The sequence below is a fragment of the Bombina bombina genome, chromosome 10 (assembly GCF_027579735.1).
Source record: "Bombina bombina isolate aBomBom1 chromosome 10, aBomBom1.pri, whole genome shotgun sequence".
NCBI lineage: Eukaryota > Metazoa > Chordata > Amphibia > Anura > Bombinatoridae > Bombina > Bombina bombina.
The window spans coordinates 112,236,506-112,248,535 of record NC_069508.1 but is presented as its reverse complement, the minus strand read 5'-3'; the positions used below and the strand labels follow the sequence as shown (position 1 = coordinate 112,248,535).

The window sequence follows — 12,030 nt, the reverse complement described above, 5'->3', positions numbered from 1 at the left end:
CGCAAATGGCCCGTTAGAAATAGTAGGGTACAATCCGATGTCCTTGCTACAAAAAGATAACATGCACCTGAGATCTATAGTGCAGCCAGACCCATGATACTTCAATAAACAGTGAACTGCTGTGGCTACATCCTAGTGATCCATTGTTTACTTCTCCTGACTCCAGGAACAGGAGTGTGCCCTGCTACTTCCAATAGGGCTACACCACCTGTTTTGCGAAAAATGAAAAAAATAGCATTGCATAATGGGTGACTTGTGAACTAATGACGTTAGTGGCCACATGAGGTTAAAAATATGTATTTATTGTAAATTGAGAGGTAAAGAAAGGCAGTATGAATAGACTGCATATATTAATACATCCCAACTGTCCAAAATTTTGTGGCATTGTTACAGTTTGGGATGTCTGTCCACTATACCACCTGCAACTTCACCAAGTAACCCAAATGGACCAGTATCCAGGGACTGCCCAGGCTTAGCCTAAGGCATGTCCCTACTCCTTCCAATTAAAGGGACAGTATACACCAATTTTCATTTAACTGCATGAAATTTACACTACTATAAAGAATAATATGCACAGATACTGATATAAAAATCCAGAATAAAAACTTTTAAAAAACTTACTTAGAAGCTTCCAAGCTTCCAGTTTAGCCCTGTTGATGAGGTTAAGCTGGGACACCCACTGAAAGGGGCTGAGAGCAGACCCCCCCCCCTCCCCTGCATATGAAAACACCTATTATACAAACAGAAGCAGCCTGAAGTCTGTATAAATCAGTATACATCGAAAACTTTAGGGCTTGGTTAGAAGTCTGAAAATCAGCACAATATTATTTAAAAATAAGCAAAACTATAAATTTTTACAAAAACACCCCCAAATGGGCTATATAAATTGATTATCTATAAAACATTTATGCAAAGAAAAATCTAGTGTACAATGTCCCTTTAAGCCAATAACACACCTAGTCCTGCCCATATCACAAATAACCCCTTCCTTCCCACAAAACACTGGTAGCTTCCTCCCACAAGTTCCCCTCCACTTTTCTGTCCCTGAAAGTCTCAGAGAAGTGCTGGGAGGAATGGAGATTAATGCAGAGGATAGATAATCGTAATATATCCTCCAATGTAGATCAATCTAATGTTCCAATTTATTCCATTGAGTAAGCACCAACTAAAGCGAAAAGCTTGAAGACGTTTTTAAGCTCAAAGCATCTGACCAGTTGCTTTTTTAGTGCTTTAAATGGATTTCAAGACTGATTTAACTTACTTAAGAATACAACCAATTTTCTTGCATGCCAATCTCAATCAATGTAACAAGTAAGAAGGGCAATTAGTATGTGTTTGGTAGACCACTAATTTTCTTTAAGTTCAAAATCTGTAGTATTAAATTTAATTTTGGGTTTCAGCTCAAAATGACAAACAATGTATTGTTGTATAATGATGATAAATTGAGCTAGAAAATTGTTCCTTCCCTAAAGCTTTAAATATTTTATCAACAGAAAACAAAATTAACAAAAAAAGTAGAACGATAATTTCCAAAGTTCAACCAATATACAATGAATCACTGAAATAGGAGAATGTAATAATTTATCCCCTAAGGTTTAATGCTGTTCAACAAATTTATGTAAAGTTGACTTCAGTGGAGACAATAAAGATATATATTAATTTAGTAAACATGAAGCAAGAAATTAAGGGAAAAACTGTACTTAACTTAAAATGTTCCCTCCATATACATATATATTATATTTCTATGTAGCAGTAATTTTATTCTTGCATAAAATCTTATCAGACGTTTTGGTTCTTAAAGGATATAACAGTCAAAATTGAAATGTGCATGAATGCATTTATGAATCTGAATCCAGGCATTTTTGTAATGTACCTGCATTAACAGAAATGCTGTTTCAGCAGCATATGAACATATGCTAAACACGCCCTGTGTGTCAGCCTTCAAAAAAACGCTTGCAAAGTCTGTATGATGCAAATTAAGTCATCACTAAGACACCACAATACATGTGGACACTAGTTATCTGAGTATGCATAGAGCTTGAACGAGGGTTTCTACTGAAAATTCTTTTCTGAACTAGAAATTTTGGTGCCCCTGACTTAACTATTGATCAGGCCCCCCCCCCCCCTCCTTTGACATGTGCGATTTTTGACTAAGTGACTAAAACGTATATGCACTTTATTCTTAAGTGTCTATTTAAACTTGGAAATGTTGTAAAAGTAGTAACATACACTGAAACACACACACACACACACACACACACAAGTATTCACATATAGACACTCTAGCAGACACGCAAAGAAACTCAGACACAGACACCTAAACAGACACTCAGCACTTGTTTACATTGACCTGACAAGTAATGAGGTAAACTACAGTTTTGTAAAAAAAAAGGAGATTTAGAAAACAAAATATGGAGTTCTGATTATCTTTTTGTAAAGGAAGATGCCAACTAAATGATGACAACACAGAGACATCCACAGAAAATACACACCCTCACAGAGACATCCACAGAAAACACAGACATACACACACACACCCTTACAGAGACATCCACAGAAAACACAGATATACACACCCACGCTCACAGAGGCATCCAGAGAAAATACACAAAGACAAACACACGACCACCCTCACAGAGATACCCATAGAAAAAGCTCAAAGACATATGCACACACCCTCACAGACATCCACAGAAAATGCACAAAGACATACACACCCACCCTCACAGAGATACCAACAGAAAAAAAATACATACACACTCATAGAGACACAAACCAAAGCACAAAGACCTAAACACAGACACCCACAGAAACACTCACACCTTGCATCCCCTAAATCAACATAAAAAAAAAATGCAGAAATTAAGAGATCACTTTTTAAAGAATCATATTTGTAAATGTGCAAACAAAAATAATTCTGTGAATTCAAAATTGTACATTAATGATCTGGCTAGATGGCTAGATGAAGAAAAGTACTTTTAAAAGGTTGACATATGTTTGTTTGATATTTTCCCCATTTTCCCCAACCAAGAGCACCAATTCAAATATAGTGTACAAATGTTCCCATCTGTCAGCTGTACTTGTGGATTTTGAAAATGCTGTACTCTATATGGTCTTGGTGGAACCATAAGCTGTGGTACTCATACCATTAGATCTGGTTAAATGCAGGATTTAAGCTTGTTGGTATGCATTTCAAAATTAAGTCAGCTGTAGTGTAAACTGAACAGTTTTAAGTTAACCAGTCTCATTTCCAACACTGAGCAATCTTAGTCTGAGAGTATAACATGTTATGCAGATGTAAAAATCTTAGATAAAATGCCTCCTTGTATCTGGAAAGTCCTTGCATAAAGGGGCAGTAAACTGGAATGTAAAATATATAATTTGTGTATTGAGGAGGAAACATTTCTGCATGGTTTTAAATATAGAATTTCTACAGCATTGTCAAATAATCATAAATACACTGCTGCTAAAAAAAATGTGTTTTTATGGACCCCTGGCCCCACCATACAACTACTACCACTCTGAAGTTACAATCTTAAATTGCACAAATAAATAAAAAAACATTTGCTAAGTAATTCTTACCTCCTCTGCAAATGAAAGTGATCAGCGGTCTGACTCAGGCACACACTGTACAAAGTGCCAAGTCTGTCTCACACTGTGCATAGTGGTTTAGTGCACACTCAGAAATCCTCTCAAATGCTAATACTTTACTCCTTGTAATAACATTTCCCATGCTCAATTAGCACTCTGCTGTAGTACCCACTTGTGGCTGCCAAAATTTAAAAAAAAAACACATTTTTTTTTTTTTTTTTTTTTAAGTTCTTGCCTCATGGGGCCCCCCTAGCCCATTGGGCCCCTGACAGGAGTCACCCCTGTCACCCCCTGATGGCGGCTCTGTGTATGCTCATCAGATCTGCTTATGCCATTGAAATGTTGATAACATTTACTAGAAGCATTTTTGCTAATATACATATAAATGCTTCTATTCAAAACAGAATTGGATTAATAAATATTTAAATTTGGGACTATTATATCCAATTTAAACTATTATTTTTATGCTAAAAATTGTTAAACGTTAAACCAGTTGAAATTGTTACTTTATCAGCTTATTTGCAACTGTCCCTTCAAGCTTCAGCAGATAAAGGAAATCAATTTTTTTTTATTTGTTTTTTTAAGTTTGTTGTGCCAAAATGAATGGAATAAAGAAGTAATTCAGAACTGCTTGTGCAATGTTAAATGCCGACAGCGTATGCTGTTGGCATTCAGCGATGTCTGGCAGACATGATACTCTACAGCGTATCATGTCCGCCAGACATTGATAAATCGGCCCCCTATTATCAGTTTTTCTTCGTTCTGTTGCTATCTTTATTTAAAAAGCAGCAATATAAAGCTTAAGCTTGAAAACCTGGGTTATGCTTGCTTATTGGTTTGATAAATGTAGCCACCAATAAGCAAGCCCTATCCAGAGTGCGGAACCTAAAAGCTTTAAATTCCTGCTTTTTAAATAAAGATAGCAAAAGAACCAAGAAAAATTGATAATAGGAGTAAATTAGAAAGTTGCTTAAAATTGCATGCTCTATCTGAATCATTAAATAAAAAAATTTGGGTTTAGTGTCCCTTTAAACACCGAATATAATTTTTTACAAACAAAATGCATATCATTCTCAGGCTAATATACAACGTTATTAGTGTTTATTGACCCATTTAATATAATACAAGCAGCAGTGTTTGTCATCTTCTTTGCTCTCTTACCTTCAATGGGGCTGGTCACCTCAAAGCGGAGAATCGTAACTGTTTAGCAAAGAGGAGTATTGGATAAGTAAGGCTCAAATTTCGCCAGCTTGACCAATATAGCTAAAGGAACGAGAAAAAATAAACAGATTAAAGGACCAGTAAATACAATAGATGCATGTAATCAACATATGCATGATAACAAGACAATGCACTAGCACTTTGCCTGAACTTCAAATTAGAAGTAGAATTTTTTTTCAGACAAATTTGAAAGTTATGTCCATTTCCTCTCCCCCTGCATCATGTGACAGCCATCAACGAATCACAAATGCATATATGATATTCTGTGAATTCTCGAACATGCTCAGTAGGAGCTAGGGATTCAAAAAGTGTAATTATAAAAAGACTGTGCACATTTTGTTAATAGAAGTAAATGGTAAAGATGTTTAAAATTACATGCTCTATCTGAATCACAAAAGTTTAGTTTTGACTTGAGTGTCAAGTGTCTTTAATATGCTATACATGCAACAGAATACAAGTAAATATGAAAAGTAGATCAATTAGTTTAATATTTGCTATCTAACTCAAATATCATTAAAATTGTATAGACTTCTGATGTGTTAGATTTACAAATTGGAACGGGGTTCCCATCAAATGGGGCAGGCATTTTCCTAGGAATACCATCTCTAAGAAAGATCAAGTTACGTTACGATACACTGGTTGTCAGATGACTTTTTATGATTTCTAAACTTGGCTGCCTTTAGCAGAGATGGACTGGGTCAGGGGAAAGGGTGGCAATTGCCCCCTGGGCCATCATCGGTGATGAAATTATGGCTAGTGAATGAAAACATTATGTAGCGCTTTACTGAGCTTAGTTAGGATAAATTTCAAGCGGAAAATGTTTCAACTGCAAAAAAATGCAAAGTTGATATACATTATACATACATGAAAAATAAGTTTCATTGGGTCTGATGATCTAACGCTCCTCACTCTGGCGGCATTATCTAAAAAGTCTCATCAGTATTTTGAGGTCCTTCAAACAATTTTATAAAGGTAAAATATAGATTGAGAACTGTGTATCTAGCTATGAAGAGGTATGGATTTGACGAAGAGACACCTACATTACTACTAGACATGGGCATTCATTATTCGGACTAATACAAATTCATCTGAATTTGGATGATTTATCGAGTTGCTTTATATACGAACAGCTAAATATTTTATTGACCATAAAAGACAAAAAACGAAAAATAAATTATTGCTTTACAAAATTGATTAGTTAATCAGCTAAATATTTTATTGACCATAAAAGACAAAAAACGAAAAATAAATTATTGCTTTACAAAATTGATTAGTTAATTTGTTCAAGTCACTCCCCCCCCCCCCCCTCCAATGATGCAGGAATGAGGGGAAAGAGTAATATTGTTTGATATTTTTTTATTTATCAGTGATATCAGCAAAGGGCTACAGAGGGAAGTATGTCTGTTTATTGATTATAAAAAAAATGCGTATATAGTAGATGTTATGGGGGGGGGGCAAATGAGAAGTGTTATCAAAAACTTGGAGGATTGGACACATGACTCAGATCTAAAGTTTAACATTGCAAAGTGCAAAATGTATTTACAGACTGAATGGCACTTTACTGACTGTAAGAATTATTATTTCAGATGATTTAAAATTTAGTAAAAAGTGTAGTACTACAGCGAGTAAGGCCAGCAGAATAATTGGATGTATTGGTAGAGGTATTAGCAGCAGAAATAGTAAGGTTCTTATGCCCCGTTACAGATCATTAGTTAGGCCTCATCATGAGTATTGTGTGCAGTTCTGGAGGTCATATCTCCAGAAGCATATAATCAAACTAGAAACTGTGCAGAGGGATACTAAAATGGTAAATGGTCTAAAAAATAAAATTTACCAGGCGAGGCTCAATGACCTAAATATATATAGCTTAGAGGAGAGAAGGGAAAGAGGTGATTGGATAGTAAGTTTCAAGTATATTAAGGGGCTTAGTAAATCTGAAGAAGCTGGAACTATTTTTTATAAAAGAAAAAATCAAAAACAAGGTGGCATGATCTCAAGCTGAAGGATAGTATATTCAGGAGTAATTTGGGGAAGTACTTCTTTATAGAAAGGGTGATTGATTCATGGAATAAACTTCTACAAGAGGTGGTATTGACAAACTCTGTGAGTGACTTCAAGAATGTCTGGAATAAGCATAAGTCTACCCTACGAACTAGATAGGTTTAAACTTTTTGGGAATATTGGGCAGATTTGTTGGGCCTATGGTTCTTGTCTGCCGTCAAAATCTATGTTTCTTTGTTTACATGTTTAATAAGCTACTTTGTTTGTTATGATGAACAGGGGGTCTGATCATTCATTTACCTCTTGTCCCCTGTTTATTTCTGCCATAGAATTACTAATAACTGATGTTAGGGACAGCCAGTTGGGCACCAAAAAAAAAAAAAAATAGGTTCTTTAATTTGTTTTAATACTACAATGTAAGATTTTTGTTAATATTAATTGTCCATATTAGCTATTCCCATTGGAAATAATGGTAACAAATCTAAATCCAATATTCATCTTAACCGAATGCTTGCATGGACGAAATTTGGCCGAACTGAACATTTCTAAAAATCCAAAACGAATCATACAGACTAAACAAATTTTTCGCCAGTGCACATTTCTAATTACTATATAATGCTCAAAAAATAAAACAAATATTTTGTAGTATTTCTTTTCATGTGTATAATAATAAGAGCAGGTATTGGCGCACCTCAAGACACATGAGACCACAAATTATTTCACATATTTTAACTTTTTTCCATTTTTTCCTTAATGCTGCAAAAATTGCCTTCTTAATATATCATAATTTTTTTAAATGTTTTAAATAAAGATGGGATTTCAGTCACACAATATGGCCATATTCTGCTCAGCCAGTCACCACTTACAAGGTGTCCCACCAAAAAGACTGGTCCTAACATATGCTTTTATTAGATGTGCTTAACCATTATTTCTTACTGATTTCTTTTCATGTGGGTGGGCTTTTGATTATAGATCATAGAGCAAATATTAGTGGGGACATAAAAATAAGCTCAAAATTTAGAAAATACTAAATTAATTACTGCCTGCGGGTGACAGACACATACATGAAACCCAGATCTACATTTCTATTTTTTGTGTGTCTTCCTTAGAATTTTGCTTTAAATTAATTATTTTTAATTTTAATTTACAGAAACATTCTACAAAGACTTTTGAATAGATAAGCGTACAGTTATATAGGCTAGGCAGTTCTTTTTAACAACTTATGCTCATTCTTCCATTCCATACTTCCTCCGCAGCTCCAATGATTAACTTGATTAATTCAAAGTCACCAGCACCCTGCAATTTCCAAGCTCTCTGCTTTTCTTTAGTCTTTGCATCTATCTGTTGATTATGATCAAGACATTGCAATTTCTTTGTACTTTATCCCTGAATATATTTGAAAACATGATTTGCATATCAATGGATCCTTCCAGTTAACAAATCTTTAATTAAGCAATAACTTAAATAAATAAACATACAGCGTCTTCTGACTCTCTAACAACCTGTATATTCATTTACTTTCACTCCACCTAATTGTTCTGCCAGAAGAATTAAATTACAATACTTACATTTCTAGGAGTGAGTGCCAATTTAATTTTGTAAAAGGTCCATTGGTTCTTTTTTTTCCATTAACTACTGATATCATTCCTTATATACTAGCTTTCGGAAATAACAAGCTTTGCATTTGAAGGAGAGGATACCTAATAAATAACAACATAAATATTGCACTACCATGAGTTGGCCAGGAGCAGTTACATTGGTAACAAAGTCATTTTATTCAGTATCAGAGGTTATTGACCTCTGTAATAGTGCATACAGTTATGAACTGTCTCTCCCTATCATTAGGACCACAACCACAACCACAAGGGGGAATTACACAAACAGCTTAGAATAGGTAATAAAGCAGGCTCAAAGTATTAGGTACTGTATACCCAGCATGTGAAAGGAAGCTAGTTATCGTTTGTTTCTTACAGATCTTACTAATAATGAAACAAATTTTACTAATTAAAAAAAACAGGTTTCTTTAACAGTAGTTATGTTTTAGTCAGGAGTTTCCAAAATTAGAGCTTAAAGGGACAGTATACACTCATTTTCATATAACTGCATGTAATAGACACTACTATAAAGAATAAGATGCACAGATACTGATATAAAAATCCAGTATAAAACTGTTTAAAAACATACTTAGAAGCTTTCAGTTTAGCTCTGTTGAAAAGGTAGTTGGAAAGCCCACTACAAGTGGGAAATAAGACACTTCCCCCTCCCCCTTCTTTTGCATATGAAAAGACCCTTTACACAAACAGGAGCAAGCTGGAGAAGGTAGCTGACGGTATTCTCATAAAATTTTGGGGCTTGGTTAGGAGTCTGAAAATCAGAGCAATGTTATTTAAAAATAAGCAAAACTACATATTTAAAAAAAAAAAAAAAAACTTTATGGGCTATATAAATAGATCATCTACAAAACATTTAAGCAAAGAAAAAAATGAATTTATAATGTCCCTTTAAGAGAGAAAATGTTTTGTGAGTGAGTATCAGGAAACAGAACAATTCAGGGCTTCTCTTTTCTTTTCAGCTTTGAGATATGAAAATTAAAGGGACACTGAACCCACATTTTTCTTTCATGATTCAGAGAGAGCATCACATTTTAAGCAACTTTCTAATTTACTCCTATTATCAATTTTCTTTGTTCTCTTGCTATCTTTATTTTAAAAGCTGGAATGTAAATCTTAGCAGCCAGCCCATGATAGGTTCAGCACCATGGATAGCGCTTGCTTATTGGAGGCTTCATTTAGCTAATCAATAAGCAAGCATAACCCAGGTTCTCAACCAAAAATGGGCCGGCTCCTATGCATCACATTCCTGCTTTTTAAATAAAGATATCATGGGAACAAAGAAAAATTGATAATAGTAGAAAATTAGAAAGTTGCTTAAAATTGCATGCTCTATCTGAATCATGAAAGAAAAAAAATTGTGTTTAGTGTCCCTTTAAGGACCAGTGGTGGTTCTAGAGTTTGTTAATTCTCAAAGTAGTTGAATAGACATGGAAGTCAATATCTGAGATTAAGATAACGTTATAACATTTTTCAATTCACTTTCATTAACAAATGTATTTTCTCTTTGTATCCTTTGTTGAATTTCATCTCCGTTCTATGCATGCATACTTAAAAGTAGGCTCAGGAGTTTTGATATCGATATAGAATATGTAACAATGTTATACATTCCTGCAATCATTACAACTGCCACATATTGCTCAAGCAATATGCAGCTTTTGAGTCTATTTAGGTATTCATGAAAAGCATGTATACATAATACAACTAGTCTGTCTTTTTCTGCAATTTTTTTTATCTAAAAGTGCAACTATTCTTGTTAGGATACAGTTGTGCTCATAAGTTTACATACCCTGGCAGAATTTATGATTTCTTGGCCATTTTTCAGAGAATATGAATGATAACACAAAAAAAAAAAAAAAAAAAAAACCCACTCATGGTTAGTGTTTGGCTGAAGCCATTTATTGTTAATCAACTGTGTTTACTCTTTTTAAATCATAATGACAACAGAAACTACCCAAATGACCCTGATCAAAAGTTTACATACCCTGGTGATTTTGGCCTGATAACATGCACACAAGTTGTCACAAAGGGGTTTGAATGGCTATTAAAGGTAACCATCCTCACCTGGGATCTGTTTGCTTGTAATTAGTGTGTGTGTATAAAAGGTCAATGAGTTTCTGGACTCCTGACAGACCCTTGCATCTTTCATCCAGTGCTGCACTGACGTTTCTGGATTCTGAGTCATGGAGAAAGCAAAAGAATTGTCAAAGGATCTGTGGGAAAAGGTAGTTGAACTGTATAAAACAGGAAAGGGATATAAAAACATATCCATGGAATTGAGAATGCAAATCAGAAGTGTTCAAACTCTAATAAAGAAGTGGAAAATGAGGGGTTCTGTTGAAACCAAACCACGGTCAGGTAGACCAACTAAAATTTCAGCCACAACTGCCAGGAAAATTGTTCGGGATGCAAAGACAAACCCACAAATAACTTAAGGTGAAATACAGGACATGTGGTGTGGCTGTTTCAAGATGCACATTAAGGAGGCACTTGAAGAAAGATGGGCTGCATGGTCAAGTCGCCAGAAGAAAGCCATTACTACGCAAATGCCACAAAGTATCCTGCTTACAATACGCCAAACAGCACAGAGACAAGCCTCAAACCTTCAGGCACAAAGTCATTTGGAGTGATGAGACCAAAATTGAGCTTTTTGGCCACAACCATAAACGCTACATTTGGAAAGGAGTCAACAAGGCCTATGATGAAAGGTACACCATTCCTACCGTGAAACACGGAGGTTGATCGCTGATGTTTTGGGGATGTGTGAGCTACAAAGACACGGGAAATTTGGTCAGAATTGATGGAAAGATGAATGCAGTATGTTATCAAACAGAACGCCTCATTTTCCACTTCTTGATTAGAGTTTGAACACTGCTGATTTGCATTCTGAATTCCTTGGATATCTTTTTATATTCATTTCCTGTTTTATACAGTTCAACTACCTTTTTCCCACAGATCCTTTGACAATTATTTTTCTTTCCCCATGACTCAGAATCCAGAAACGTCAGTGCAGCACTGGATGAAAGATGCAAGGGTCTGTCAGGAGTCCAGAAACTCATTGACCTTTTATACACACACACTAATTACAAGCAAACAGATCACAGGTGAGGATGGTAACCTTCAATAGCCATTCAAACCCCTTTGTGTCAACTTGTGTGCATGTTATGAGGCCAAAATCAATATGTAAACTTTTGAACTCAGGGTCATTTGGGTAGTTTCTGTTGTCATTATGATTTAAAAAGAGTAAACACAGTTGATTGATAATAAATGGCTTCAGCCAAACACTAACCATGAGTGAAAGAAAAGTTTTTGTGTTATCATTCATATTCTCTGAAAAATGGCCAAGAAATCATAAATTCTGCCAGGGTATGTAAACTTATGAGCACAACTGTACATTTTCTTGGGTAAGTGTACCCACTTACAATGTGGGAATTATAGGAAATTTTGCTTTATTTGAGGGGCTGGTGAAAAAACAAAATCACAAACTCTATTATAATAAAATATATTCTCTGTAAACTACGGTCAAACAAGCAGTTATTTAGCAAGATGACTGAATGAAAGCCACAATAAATATAAAATTTATATATAAAATTTAAAAACAAAGACC

The 12,030-nt window shown here is 34.9% G+C and overlaps 1 protein-coding gene across 1 annotated transcript in view; it reads right to left on the bottom strand.

Annotated features, from left to right (window-relative positions):
* Positions 1-12,030, bottom strand: part of TNR (tenascin R) — a 1,235,916-nt gene that overhangs the window by 636,288 nt on the left and 587,598 nt on the right. Inside the window, 1 exon segment of the mRNA XM_053693306.1 lies at positions 4,753-4,854. The gene's annotated coding sequence lies outside the window, so the exon portion shown is untranslated.